This window comes from Mirounga angustirostris, unplaced genomic scaffold (assembly GCF_029215605.1).
Source record: "Mirounga angustirostris isolate CCGP_5_RB_7025 unplaced genomic scaffold, mMirAng1.0.hap1 SCAF_5, whole genome shotgun sequence".
In the NCBI taxonomy this organism is placed as follows: domain Eukaryota; kingdom Metazoa; phylum Chordata; class Mammalia; order Carnivora; family Phocidae; genus Mirounga; species Mirounga angustirostris.
The window spans coordinates 134,261,226-134,277,084 of record NW_026991713.1 but is presented as its reverse complement, the minus strand read 5'-3'; positions in this window follow the sequence as shown (position 1 = coordinate 134,277,084).

Below are 15,859 nucleotides of genomic sequence, written 5' to 3'. Positions count from 1 at the left end.
TCATGACCTGAGCCGAAGGCAGTCGCTTAACCGACTGAGCCACCCAGGCGCCCTGTGATTTTCCTTTCTTGATATTTGAAATGTTTTTTTTTTTTAAGATTTTATTTATTTATTTGACAGAGAGAGAATGAGAGAGAGAGCATGAGAGGGAGGAGGGTCAGAGGGAGAAGCAGACTCCCTGCTGAGCAGGGAGCCCGATGCGGGACTCGATCCCAGGACTCCAGGATCATGACCTGAGCCGAAGGCAGTCGCCCAACCAACTGAGCCACCCAGGTGCCCAAATAAATAAAATCTTATTTTTAAAATTTTTTTTTATTTTTTAAAGATTTTTTATTTATTTATCTGAGAGAGAGAATGGGAGACAGAGAGCATGAGAGGGGGAGGGTCAGAGGGAGAAGCAGACTCCCTGCTGAGCAGGGAGCCCGATGCGGGACTCGATCCAGGGACTCCAGGATCATGACCTGAGCCGAAGGCAGTCGCTTAACCAACTGAGCCACCCAGGCGCCCTCGGCTTTAGAATTTTAAACTTTTAAATTCATATAACATGAAATTCACCATTTTTTAGTGTATAACTCAGTGGTTTTTAGTATATGCACGATATTGCCCAGCCATCTCCACTATCTAATTCATTCCAGAATATTTCTGTCACCTCCAAAAGAAACCCAGTGTGTTAGCAGTCACTCCCAGTTTCTGTTCTCCTAGCCCCTGGTAATCTATAATCTACTTCTATCTCCATTCTAAATAATTCATATAAATGTAATCATAAAATATGTTCTTTTGTGTCTGGTTCCTCTCAGCATAATGTTTTCAGGTTTTGTCAATGTTGTAGCATGTATCAGTATCTCATTCCTTATTATGACAGAATAATACTCCATTAGATGGATATTACATATTTTGTTTATTCATTTACCAGTTCGTGGATATTTGAGTTATTTTCATTTTGGGGCTATTATGAGTAACTAAGTATGGTAGTGCAACCAGAAAATGGCCGTTAATGCAATGCATAGACCTTATTCAAATTTTGTGTTTTTTTCCATGCATTCATTTGTTTGTGTGTGTGTTTAGCTCTGTGCAGTTTTGTCTTATATGTGGACATTCATATCCATGCTTTTGTGTAAACACATTTTCATTTTGCGGGGGTTGTGTACCTGGGAGTGGAACTGTTGGGTCATGTGGTAATTCAACGATTCTTGGGCACCTGGCTGGTTCAGTTGGTTAAGGGTCTGCCTTCAGCTCAGGTCATGATCCCGGGGTCCTGGGATCGAGTCCCACATCGGGCTCCCTGCTCGGCGGGGAGTCTGCTTCTCCCTCTGCATCGCCCCCCCACTCATGCTCTCTCTCTCTCTCTCTCGCTTGCTCTCTAAGTAAATAAATTTTTTAAAAAGATTTTATTTATTTATTTGACAGAGAGAGAGACACAGCGAGAGAGGGAACACAAGCAGGGGGAGTGGGGGAGGGAGAAGCAGGCTTCCCACTGAACAGGGCGCCCAATGTGGGGCTCCATCTCAGGACCCCAGGACCATGACCTGAGCCACCCAGGAGCCCCTAAGTAAATAAATTTTTTTTAAAGATTTTATTTATTTATTTGACAGAGAGAGACACAGCGAGAGAGGGAATACAAGCAGGGGGAGTGGGAGAGGGAGAAGCAGGCTCCCCGCAGAGCAGGGAGCCCGATGCGGGACTTGATCCCAGGACCCCGGGACCATGACCTGAGCTGAAGGCAGTCGCTCAACCAACTGAGCCGCCCAGGCGCCCTAAGTAAATAAATTTTGAAAAATCTTTAAAAAAAAGAAGATTCTTGAAGGACAGGAAGAAGACTCGTGGAACCATTTAGGAAGTAGGCACACTAGATTCTCAGACTAGGGGGTGATGCATTTCTGGTGCTCATCAGGTGGTGGTGTACAGCACTGTGGGAGACACGGACTTAGGAACTGCAAGACCAGCATAAGGGCATCCAGCTGCTGTGGCTACCCTGGGGAAACCAAGGTGCGTGGAAATGAGGTGAAGGGAATGAAAGAAAACTAGTCTACCCATAGAAGGAGTTTTGCTCAAGAACAGAAAACAAAAACAAAAGATGTAAAAGGAAAGAATTACTTCTCAGTACTCAAAATATAAAACAAGCACATTTCCTTATTTTTGTAAGTCATATCATATCTGGCTCCAAGCTTCTACCTGCCAAGATCAACAAAAATCTGATAACAGTCTCCCAATTCCCCACCACCCAAATAGCAAATTGTTCTTTTCCTTTCCCCTGGGTCTCACCAGGACCCAGGAAAAATTGGGAGAGGATGTGACCTATGTGTTCTTGGTCACTCCTGATGGTCATTGTCCAGACCCACCCTCTGGCTTCTTGTCTTAGCAAACCTGCCTGACTCCCTTCTCTATACTCCACCCCATCCCCTCCAAAATGCTGTTTGTGCATCCAGTTATCCTCACAGACAATCTAGGGTGGTTATCTCAATTAGCCTAGGTCTTCCTCCAGAAAAGACCTATTTGGATTAGCCTTCCAATCAAATAAACAAACACCAAGGAAATTGCATCCCCCGGGAGGGAGAGTCCCAAATTCTAGTACACTAAAGCTTGCCTGGTCTTGGGGAAAATCACCCCTTACTTTCTTCCTTGTGATGATTCTTGGGAGCAAAAAACCCCAAGAAGTCAATTCATTTCTTGATAACTCACCCAGTTCTATTCATCTCGAGCCTCATAACCATAACGTAATCACTTCTGCAGTTGAAAAAATTATGCTATGAAATGGATTTTGAGTTTTAAATATTTAAGCATGTCTCAGTAGAGCGAGTTTAACAACTATTAAAGTTGTTCTGTTTTTGAACTCAAAGTTGTTTTGGTAGTTTACGTTTTAATTGACTTTGAAGCCATATTCTCTCCAGTTCTGCATTTTATTGGCCACGTATCTCCTTTCTTAGCACTTGTGCACACAGAAAACACAACAAGGAATGGATGACATGCAGATAAAACAAGAGCATTGAGTAATTCTCAAACCTCTTCTGAGTCTTCAAGAAAAGCTGAATTACATTCCCCTGGACACACCCTTGTTAAATGCCACCGTTTGCCACCTCTTATTCTGGCAATAACTTGTCTGCACCTCTCCTGCAGGAGTCCTATGGATATCTGCTTTTGAGCATATGGGTGAGCATTATGATGCTGAAGGGTTTTCTGTATATGTATATAAAATCTCAAAACCACAATGAGATATCACCTTACACCTGTCAGAATAGCTATTTTTGTTTTCAGAATAGCTATTATCAAAAGACAAGAAATAACAAGTGTTGGTGGGAGGTTGTGGAGAACCCTTGTGTACAGTTGCTGGGAATGTAAATTGGTGCAGCCAGTATGGAGAACAGTATGAAGTTTCTTTTAAAAATTAATAATAGAAGTACCATAAGATCCAGCCTTTCCCCTTCTGGGTATTTATCCAAAGAAAACAAAAACACTAACTGGAAAAGATATCTGCTCCCCCATGTTCTCTGCAGCATTATTTATAATAGCCAAGATATGTCAACAACCTATGCGTGCATCGATGGGTGAATGGATAAGGAAATTGTCTTACATGCGCGCACACACACACACACAAATATTATTCAGCCATAAAAAGAGGAATGAGAGCGCCTGGGTGGCTCAGTTGGTTAAGCAACTGCCTTCGGCTCAGGTCATGATCCTGGAGTCCCGGGATTGAGTCCCGCATCGGGCTCCCTGCTCGGCGGGGGGTCTGCTTCTCCCTCTGACCCTCTTCCCTCTCATGGTCTCTCTCAAATAAATAAATAAAATCTTAAAAAAAAAAAAAAGAGGAATGAAATCTTGCCATTTGTGACAACATGGATGGACCTCAAAGACATTATGCTTAGGGAAATAATACAGAGAAGGACAAATTATGATCTTTTTTATATATGGAATCTAAAAAGTAAAAAAGAAAGAAAAGAAATTCGATACAAAAACACTATTTGAAACCACAGTCCTGTGGCCCATCTTGATGGATATAAAGTAACATTATTATTTGTATGAAAAGACATTATAGAAGAAAAATGGAATGTAAAATAGTATTTTTAAGACAAAGCAATTGATTGCTTATTACTATGCAGAACACTTGTGTGTACATTAGTAAAGATAGATTACATAGGACATTGTAAAATACTACATAGAAAGAAAAAGAATAGGGTAAAGTGGATCAAGAATGTTTTATGGGGAAGGTGCAACTGTTAAGTATGTTCTCATTGAGAAGATGACATTTGAGCCAAGACATGAAGGAGACAAGGGCATTTGCCAGGTGGATAATTGGGGGGAGGAAGAATATTTCAGATAGAGTGGACAGCCCATGCAGACATCCTAAGGCAGAAGTGGTATGCTTGGTGAATTCCAGAGACTGGCTGGATGGAGTACAATGAGCAAGGGGAGGGTATTGGGAGAAGAGATCGGAGGTATTATGGAACAAGGCTATATGGGGCATCTGTAAGGACTTTGGCTTTTACCCCATGTGAAATGGGGAGCCATTGTATGGTTTTAAAAACAAGAGTGAGGCGTGTGGACTTATTTTTTTTAAAGATCACCCTGGCTCCTGTGTTAAGAATAGACTGGGGCAGGTGGATGCAAGGAGGCCAGTTAAAGGGCTCCTGCAGTAATCTACATAGTAAGTGAGTAAGGAAATAAATAAACATTAAAAAATTTAAAAACCAAAATTAAATTTCGTCACTTCCCCATGCTTCAGTGGCTCTCCACTGACTTCAGTATAAAATCCAAACTCCCGGCTATGGTGATGAGTGGAAGATTCCTGATCTGGTCCCTTCTTCCTTTTACATCGTGTATCTTATTACTACTCTACTTGTTACTTAAGTCACAAGGATGTTGAGCCTTTGTACTATTTCCTTTGCTGGGAATATCTGTCTCCACATCTACTGCAATTTGCCTGTCCTTTAAAATACAGCAGAAGAAACCTCCTTCAGAAAACAATCCTTGACCCCCTTTCCCTGTGTGGGGTTGGGCCCTCTCTGTGCATACTATTTATCACACTATGTTGTAATGATCTCTTTGCTTATTGTGGTTTTTACTGGTGGCTTTCCAACTTTATTGACCCAGACCTATTTTTCTTAACACAACTCCAGTATACACTGATATATATATGTATATATATGTATAGGTATATATAGGTGTATATGTTTTTGAAGAAACCTTAAAAATATAGATCCTTCTGTGAAATCTTCCAGTTTACAAATAGTGGTTGTTGTCTTAGAAAAAAATCAATCGAAACACCATGCAAGCCAAACAAAGCCCATCCACAGGCTTTGCAACATCTAATATATAGTACTTTTTATTCAGACAACTATTAAAAGTGTTTCCCAGGGCCCCTGGGTGGCTCAGTCGGTTAAGCATTGGACTCTTGATTTCAGCCCAGGTCATAATATCAGGGTTGTGAGATCGAGCCCCATGTCAGGCTTCATGCTGGATGTGGAGCTTACTTAAGATTCTCTCTCTCACTCCCTTCTGCTCCTTCCCCCCTCCCTCTCTAAAAATAAAAATAAAAATAAAATAAAATAAAAAAATTTCTCTTCCTTCACCATGCTAGAAATCAGAAATAGTAATTTACTGGAATGAATTTGAGTCATGAATTTTGAAATCTTAGATCTATGACCAATCACAATGGGTAACCCACAACTTCTTGCAACATTTTGCAATAATTTGTGTGTGTGTGTGTGTGCATAAATCTCTGTGAATTGGTGTTTTAATTTTCTTCACATAAATACCTGGAAGTGGAATTGCTGGAATTCTGATAGTTCTAGTTTTAACTTTTGAGGAGCCTCCATACTGTTCTCCAGAGTGGCTGCACCAGTTTGCGTTCCCACCAACAGTGTAAGAGGGTTCCCCTTTCTCTGCATCCTCACCCAACACTTGAACTTTCTTGTATTGTTGATTTTAGTCATTCTGACAGGTGTGAGGTGGTATCTCATTGTGGTTTTGATTTGCATTTCCCTGATGATGAATGATGTTGAGCATCTTTTCATATGTCTGTTGGCTGTCTGGATGTCTTCTGTTCATGTCTTCTGCCCATTTTTTAATCAAGTTGTTTTTTTGATATTAAGTTGTATAAGTTTTTTTATATTTTTTAATATTAATCTCCTTTTTAAAATTTTTGAAATGTGTTGTATCATCTACTTTAAAAATTAAATTTAAAAAGTCTCATGAGAACATTAAACATCTTATTTTTAAAGCAGAACTTTTAATTCATGGGTAATTTTTTTTAATTGAAACATGGCAAGTCAATAGCTGTAATACAGTTTTGCAGATATGCTTTCAGTGAAAGTTTACTTTGACCATTTTATTAGGGAGACTTCTAGTATAAAGTAGCTATTTTAAATAAATAATATACCTAAAGTATATTCTAAATTCTAAACAGCCTTCTAAAATGAAAATGTTTCCAACAAAATGAAAAGATAAAATATTTCCAAAATAGTTAACCAATAAGAAATTTGAAGTCTAGCATTCTGGCATCCTGGGAGGCTCAGTTAGGCAAGATTGTTGCATACCTAAAAGATAGTTCATATGTTCCAGACACTCTTTACACACTCTTCCAAAACCAATAGACAATTTTTGTTTGCTGTTTTAGTTGCAAAACAAATTTGAAAACAGAGACGTGCTTTATATCTTGTGACTCATTTTGAAAAGCCTTAAAAGGAGGGGATGTGCCATTCTTTAGTCTTTCTCCTCCTTCCTAGCTGAAATGCTGACATAATGACTAGAGCTCCAGCAGTCATACTGGACCATGAAGATTCTTGATAATGCAAGTCACAAGCCACTCATATAGTAGAAACAAGATAGAAAAGTTTGGGTCCCTGACACCAGGAGGACCAAACCAGCCTGGACTATCTTCCTTTGAACTTCTTGAATTTGAAAGAGATATTAGATATCTATCTTATTTGTCATCATTATTTTTGGTTTCTCTCTTACTAACAACTAAATGTTATTTGTAACAACACACCTAAAAAGAGAAATTACATTTCAGATAGGCTTGGGTTTTTTCCCCTAATAGGTTTTCCTTTTATTAGCCATGTTATTTTCATTTCTGCAATGGAAGAAAAAATATATAGTATACTCATTATTTTCATGAATCTTAATGTACTATTAAGCCTATCCTCACATCTTCGTTAGTGGTTTAAAATAAATTTTATTACATTTCATTTATAAAACACATACAATTATGTTGTATTTTTAAAGAAAAAGAATCCTGCTATTATTATATATAAACTTAATAAATAATTGAATTTATAATACAGTTGCAAGAACATTCTAAGGTCATAAGCTATACAAGTTTATTCTAGTTGGTCTGTCTATAAAGACGTATTAACACTGGTCATTTCTTCATTTAACCTGGTGAGTTCAAGTTTAGGGAAAAATTCTGACTAGTCATGTTACCTATCTAGCAATTTATAATATTTTATGATTTAGGTCTTTGAGGCAACATTTGGTTCTACCAGTGGCCTATAACATACCATTTTTAGATCAGATCTTAGTAGCTTTTGAAGGTCACTATCTTGTTAGCTGGATATACTTGCTCACCCAATTGTCTGTACTCCGTAACTCAGGTACACTCATACAACAATGAAATTTCCCTCATTGACTGACTCTTCTTTTCACAAAGGATTTCTCTATAGCATGCAATGCTGTTTGATAGCATTTTACCTGCAGGACAACTTCTTTCAAAATTGGAGTCAGTCCTCTCATACCCTGCCACTGCTTTATCAACTGAGTTTATGTAATATCCTAAATCCTTTGTTGTCATCTTAACCAGGAGTAGATTCCATCTCAAGAAACCACTTCCTTTGCTCGAAGCAACTCTTCGTCTGTTCAAGTTTGATCATGAGATCGCAGCAATTCAGTCCCATCTTCAGGCTCCACTTCTAATTGGTTCTCTGGCTGTTTCCACCTCATGTGCAGTGACTTCCTCCACTGAAGTCTTGAGCCCCTCAAAGTCGTCCATGAGGTCCGGAATCAACTTCTCCAAAACTCCTGTGAATGTGTATATTTTGACCTCTTCTTGTGAATCATGAATGTTCTTAATGGCATCTAGAATGGTGACTCCTTTCCAGAAGGTTTTTAATTTACTTTGCTCAGATCCATCAGAGAAATCACTGTCTGTGGTAGATATTGCCTTATGGGATGTATTCCTTAAATACTAAGACTTGAAAGTGGAAATGACTCCTTGATCCGGGGACTGCAGAATGGATGTTGTGTTAGCAGGCATGAAAACATGAATCTTGTACATCTCCATCGGAGCTCTTGAGGTGACCAGGTGCGTTGTCAATGAGCAGTCATATTTTGAAAGGAATCCTTTTTTCTGAGCAGTAGGTCTCAACAGTGGGCTTAAAATATTCAGTAAACCATGTTGTAAGCAGATGTGCTGTCATCCAGGTTTTGTTGTTCCCTTTATAGAGCTCAGGCAGAATAGATTTAGCATCATTCTTAAGTTTCCTGGGATTTTCAGGATGGTCAGTGAGCACTGACTTCAACTTCAAGTCCCAGTTGCATTAGCCCCTAAGAGTCAGCCTGTCCTTTGAAGCTTTGAAGCCAGGCATTGACTTCTCTCTAGCTGGGAAAGTCCTAGATGGCCTCCTCTTCCACACTAAGGCTCTTTTGTCTACGCTGAGAATCTGTTGTTTAGTGTAGCAACTTTCATTAATTATCTTAACTAGATCTTCTGGATAACTGGCTGTTTCACTTTGCACTCTTATGTTATGGAGACGGCTTCTTTCCTTGAAGCGCATGAACCAACCTCCATTAGCTTTGAACTTTTCTTCTTCAGCTTCCTTACCTCTCTCAGCCTTCACAGAGTTGAAGAGAGTCAGGGCTTTGCTCTGGATGAGCATTTGGCTTAAGGGAATGTTGTTGCTGGTTTGATTTTCTGTTCAGACCCCTAAAACTTTCTCTGTATCATCAGTAAGTCTGTTTTGCTTTCTTATCATTTGTGTGTTCTCTGGAGTAACACTTTTAATTTCCTTCAAGAATTTTCCTTTGCATTCACAACTTGGCTAACTGTTTGGTGCAAGAGGCTAACCTTTTGGCCCATCCTGGCTTTTGGCATATTTTTCTCACTAAGCTTAATCATTTCTAGTTTTTGATTTAAAGAGAGAGACATGGGATTCTTCCTTTCACTTGAATACTTAGAGGCCATTGTAGGGTTATTAATTGGCCTAATTTCCATATTGTTGTGTCTCAGGGAAAAGGGAGGCCCAAGGAGAGGGAGAGGGAGATGGAAGAATGGCCAGAGCAATGAGAACACACAACATTCATCAATTATGCTTGCTATCTTATATGGGTGCAATTTGTGCACCCCAAAATCATTGTAATAGTAAATCAAAGATAACCGATCACAGAGCACCATAACAAATATAATAATAATGAAAAGTTTGAAATATTGCAAGAATTACCAAAATATGATGCAGAGACATGAGCTGAGCAAATGCCGTTGGAAAGGCGCTGATGGACTTGCTCAACCCAGGTTGCTGCAGACCTTCAATTTGTAAAAAAAAAAAAAAAAATGCAGTATCTGCACAGTGCAATAAAGCAAAGTGCAATAAAAGGAAGTATGCTTGTAAATTTTTGAGGCAGAAAGAATATGAGACTAGAAAGAAATTTTGATCTACACATAGGAATGAAGAGTGCTGGAAATGGTAAAAATGTGGGCAAATATGGAAAATGCTTATTTATAATTTTTTAATATCTTTAAAGGATAATTGACTCTCTAAAGCAAAAATAGTAACAATGAATAACAGGAAGTATATGTAGAAGTAAAATGCATCCCAACAATAGCACAGAGGATGGGAGAGAAGAAAAGGAAATATGCTGGTGAAAGATTATTATGCTTTAGGTGAAGTGCAACAATATTATTTGCAGATAGGCTGTGACAAAAAAAGATATATTAGAAAACTTAGAGCAACCGCTAAAAAAAGAAAAAGTATAGCTAATAAACCAGTAGTGGAGATAAAATACAATCATTAAAAAATAATTTAAAAAAGGCAGGAAACGAGAAAAAAAGGAACCAGGAGGACATGGGACAAATAGAAAACACAAAGCAAGAGGATAGATGTCAACTCAGCCATGTTGATAATTAAATATAAAAGGGTTAAGTAACCCAATAAATTAGAAGAGGTTGCTAAATTGGGTTTAAAAAGCAAAACCCTTGGGGCGCCTGGGTGGCTCAGTCCTTAAGCATCTGCCTTCGGATCAGGTCATGATCCCAGGGTCCTGGGATTGAGCCCAGCATCGGGCTCCCTGCTCAGCGGGAAGCCTGCTTCTCCCTCTCCCACTCCCCCTGCTTGTGTTCCCTCTCTTGCTGTCTCTTTCTCTGTCAAATAAATAAATAAAATCTTAAAAAAAAAAAAAGCCAAACCCAACTATATTATCACTATTAGAAACCCAGTTTAAATAGAAAGATACAAATGGGTTAAAACAATGGAAAAAGGCATACTGTCCTAATACTAATCAAAGAAAACTGGAGCTATATTAATATCAGACAAAGTAGATTTTGAACAAAGAATAAAGAATATTACCAGGGATAAAGAAGGACATCATATACTAACAGGGTAAATTATTCAGAAAGACCCTGCAGTCTTAAATGTGAAAGTAATTAATAACAGAGCTTTAAAACACATTAGCAACTGAAAGGACTGACAGGAGAATTAAGCAAATCTATAATGATTGGAGTGCGGTTCATCTCTCCTCTCTCAGTAATTCATAGGACAACTAGACCAAAAAAATCAGTATTAAGATAATAGAAGATTGAAAACACTACCAACCAACTAGACCTAATTGATATTGATAGAATGCTCCATTCAACAAGAGTATAAAATGCATTCTTTACAAATGCACATGGGACATTCCATCAAGATAGGTCATTTTCTGGGTCAGAAAAAATAAGATTCTATTCTTAACTTCAATAAATATAAAAGGTGTCATACCATACAAACTATGTTCTCTGATCACAACATAATTAAAGTGAAAATCATTAATAGATAACTGGGAAATTCTGAAATATTTGGAAATTCAACAAAATATTTCTAAATAATCTATGAGTCAAGAAAGAAGTCACAAGATGAGATAGAAATTTGTACCTCAATGATATGAAAATACATTTCAAAATGTATGGGCTGCATCTTAGGTAGAGCTTACAGGAAATTTTACCATATAGAAATCCTATATTAAAGAGAAAGAAGGATCTCAAATTGATTTCTCAACTTCCACCTAAAGGAAGTATAAAAAGTAGAGCAAATAAAAATAAAAGTAAGCAGAGTGAAGGAAATAATAAAGATATTAGCAGATCATTGAAATTGAAACAAAAAATAGAGAAAATCAAGGACACTAATAGGTAGTTTTTCAAAACAGGCAGTAAATTTGATAAACCTATAGCCAAACTGATTTTTTTAAAGTGACAAAGACACAAAATTTTTTAAAAAGATTTTATTTATTTATTTGACAGAGAGAGACATAGCGAGAGAGGAAACACAAGCAGGGGGAGTGGGAGAGGGAGAAGCAGGCTTCCTGCTGAGCAGGGAGCCCGATGTGGGGCTTGATCCCAGGACCCTGGGATCATGACCCGAGCCGGAGGCAGACGCTTAACGACTGAGCCACCCAGGCACCCCAAAGACACAAATTATTAATATGAATTAAAAACCACATGTCACTACAGACATTAAAAGGATAGTTAGAAATATTAAGAGCAACAATTTGGTAACAGATAAAATGATTAAATTCAACGAAAGACAGAAACTACCAAAACTCACCCCAAGAAGAAATATATAACCTGAATATACCTACATTTATTAAAAGAAGTTAAATACTTTCCCACAAAGAAAACTCCAGGCACCAATGGCTTCAGTAAGTGCTACCATTACCCTGATACCAAACACAAGCAAAAATATTACAAGAAAAGAAAATTGCAGAGCATATTTTTCACCAAGTCAATCCACACATTCTTCATAAAGTATCCACATATCAAATCCAGCAATATGTAAAAAGAATAATCAAGTATGATCTATAGGGGTGCCTGGGTGGCTTAGTCAGTTAAGCATCTGTCTTTGACTCAGGTCATGATCCCAGGGTCCTGGAATCGAGCCCTGAGTCGGGCTCCTTGCTCAGTGAGGAGTCTGCTTCTCCCTCTCCCTTTGCCCCTCCCCCTGCTTGTGCCCTCTCTCACTCACTCTTTCAAATAAATAAAACCTTAAAAAAGGTATGATTTATAGGATTTATCCCATAATGCAGTCCTTGAAAATCAATCATCATACCAATAGAATAAAAAGAAATCATATGTCATCTCAAAATATGAAAAAAAGAATTTGATAAACATCACATTCATGATTTTTTTTTAAATGTAGTAAACTAGGAATAGAGAGGAAGTTCCTCAACATGATGAAGGGCATGTATGAAAAACCTTCACCTGACATCATAGTTGATGGTGAAAGGCTTGGTGCTTTCCTACTAAAGTTCAGGAGCAATGGACAGATAGATGCTCTCATGACAACTATTAAGCATTGTCCTGGTGGTCCTAGCCAATGCAATGAGGCAAAAATAAATAAGTAAAAGGCATAGCGTTGGAAAGGAAGTAGTAAAGTGTCTTTTGCATAGATGACATTGTCTATGTAGAAAATCCTAAGGAATCTACCTGTTCTTTAAAAAATTATTGTAGATGTGTTGGTTAATTTTATGTATCAACTTGATTGCTCCATAGGGTGCTCAGACATTTCTTTGAACATTATTCTGGGTGTGTCTGTGAGGGTGTTTTTGGATGAGATTAGCATTTGAATCCCATAGACTGAGAAAAACAGATGGCCCTCCCTGATGTGGGTGAGTCTCATCCAATCACTAAAGGCCTGAATAGAACAAAAAGACTGAGTAAGATGGAACTCCTCCTGCTTATGTTTGAGCTGGGACATCAGTCTTATGCTTTGGCATTTAACTGGAACTGGGACTGCACCATTAGCTCTCCTGGGTGTCCAGCTTGCCAACTGGAGATCTTGGGGCTTCATAATATCTTATTCGTTCTATTTCTCTGGAGCCAAAACCAAGTGGGATGCTCAACCGACTGAGCCAGCCAAGTGCCCCTGATTTTTACTTTACTTTTAATTGTTCATTAGAACTTAATCTTTTAAAGAAAGCTATTTCAGATTGTAGGACAGCACACAGGTTGATTAACTCTTCAGAGCTATCTAAACCTCCACTTTACAGACCAGCAGCTTCCTCTAGTCCCATTTGTTTAATCATAGTTCGTTCGTTCTTTCTTTCTTTTTCTTTCTTTCTTTCTCTTTTTCTTTCTTTCTTTCTTTTTCTTTCTTTCTTTCTTTCTTTCTTTCTTTCTTTCTTTCTTTCTTTCTTTCTTTCTCTTTCTTTCTTTCTTTCTTTTCTTTCTTTCTTTCTTTCTTTCTTTCTTTCTTTCTTTCTTTCTTTCTTTCTTTCTTCCTTCCTTCCTTCCTTCCTTCCTTCCTTCCTTCCTTCCTTCCTTCCTTCCTTTCTTTCTTTCTTTCTTTTTTGAGAGAGAGAATCTCAAGCAGACTCCATGCTGAGCACAGAGCCCAATGTGGGGCTCAATCTCATGACCCTGAGATCATGACCTGAGCTGAAATCAAGAGTCAGATGCTCAACAGACTGAGCCACCTAGGTGCCCCATAGTACATTAATTTTGACACAGAGTATTTATCCTGTGCATGCTTAGCTGCCATAACATATTACCTTAGTGGAGAAGAGAGGAGTTGAAGAACAGCTGGGAGAATTGGTGTATTCATTTTCACTTGTTGCAGTAACACATGACAACAAACTTAGTGGCTTTAAACTAGCAGAAATTTATTATCTTATTTTTCTGGAGGTTAGAAGTCACACATAGGTCTCACTGGCTTAAAATCAAGATAGAACTCCAGGAGAGAATCCATTTGCTTATCTTTTCCAGCTTATAGAGGCTGGCTATATTCCTTGGCTGGTGGTCCAATTGCTTCATCTTTAAAGCCAGCAACACTGTCTCTCTGGTCCTTCTTCCACCATCTTCCATTCTTCCCTATGACTCTTCTTTCCTACCTCCCATTTCCACTTTTAAGACCCTCATGATTACATTGGGTCCACATAGATAATCTTGCCATTTTAAGGTCAGCTGATTAGTGACTCTATTTGCATCTACAAACTCAATTCTCTTTTGCTTTGTATGGTAACATATTTACTTACAGGTTTCAGGAATTAGGATGCAGATATATTTGGGGGCACCATTCTTCTTCCTACCACAGCTAGAGTTTAGGTACACATATTGAAATGACAGCAAGATAATTTGTACAGATAATTGACATAATAAAGATTTTTTTCCCAAACTCCAATATCCTCAGAAGTTTCCAGAATTCCCCTATAGAATCTCCATAAAAATATGTACTACCACCTCATCTTTCTTTAATAAAGTCTGTTTTTCCTAATGCACCAACACTGTAGATAAGTAAAGACATTTTTGGGGTAGGGATAATTAAATGATTCATTAATATGCCAGTATTGGTTTATTTTTATTTAAATCATTTGGAAATGAGGTATACAACATGTTTGCTACTAGGTAGGTTAAAAGTAGTGGACTAGAAATCTAACTAGGATTTTATCTGAGTGTGCGATGCACTTCAACTTATTTTCCTAGTGTCATCATCCAAGCTTCCACTGCCCATCCCTGAAGGAAATCAGGTAACTATTTCTTGAGACCCCCCACTCCCTGCTTCCAGCAAAATTCCCAAGACCATTAGGGGCTTAGTTCAAAGGCAGTGGGTTTTGCATACAAAAAACAGACAGAGAATAAAAAAATTTTTTTTAGTCTAGTTGGCACATTAGTTTCAGGTGTACAACATAGTGATTCGACAAGTCTGTACCTTATGCTGTGCTTGCCGCAAGTGTAGCTGCCGTCTTCACCATATAATGTTATTACAGTACCATTGACTGTACTTCTTATGCTGCAGAGGCAGAGAATTTGAAAGGCCGATTAGTCCCCTACTTCTATTGCTTTTGATATTATCATATAATGTCACTGTTGAAAATAATTTCAACATGGTCTGATCTGTCCATGGCCATCTCTGTCCATTACCATCACGATGTTGACTGTTGGGATGAAGTCCATCATAGTCCATCCATACACTCTTTTGTACTGCTTGGGCTAGAAGCCTGAGAACTACATTTCTTAACCTCCCTTGCCAGCTGAGTCCAGTTAAGATTTGCCCAGTGGTACAAGATTCTAAGTAGGAAGAATGCATAAGCCATTTTGCTCTTGGAAACGGATTCAGAAGGAATATAGAATTCCAGGCACCTCAACCATCAGCAGTGACGACCCTAACATCAGGAGTAGCGGCAAGGGTGTGCACATGGGCTCTGGGTAATACCTTCTGTAACTCCAACCCTAGGGACACGAACTGAATCATAGGTAACCCCACCTTTTGCCCTGCTAAGCATTCCAAAACTCTTGCAACCAAGTCCCTGTATTCAATCTCCTGTGTCTGAAATACATAGGGAGGTTTCTCTTCTCCAGGCTGGGTACTGCCTGATACAAGTCTCAATGTGTGTTTACTAAAGCAGACTGCCTTGTTTGCTGTGCTAGGTCCAGCCATCACCATAAATATCTGAGGCCTAGCTTGGGGCATGGGTCCCTGGTACAGATTCCTGTCCCTCATGGTGTGTGGGAGCTTTAGCTGTCTATTCCCATGGGCATTCTTCGAATCCTCTTAACGTATTAGAGAAGTTCTACACACACTGAACTCCAAAAGAGAAAACATCTGAGAGTCAGCTTCCTCTTTCTAGGAAGCTCCCTTAGAAATGTACTTTCCATCTATCAGAAATTCTACAAGCTGAACAGGTT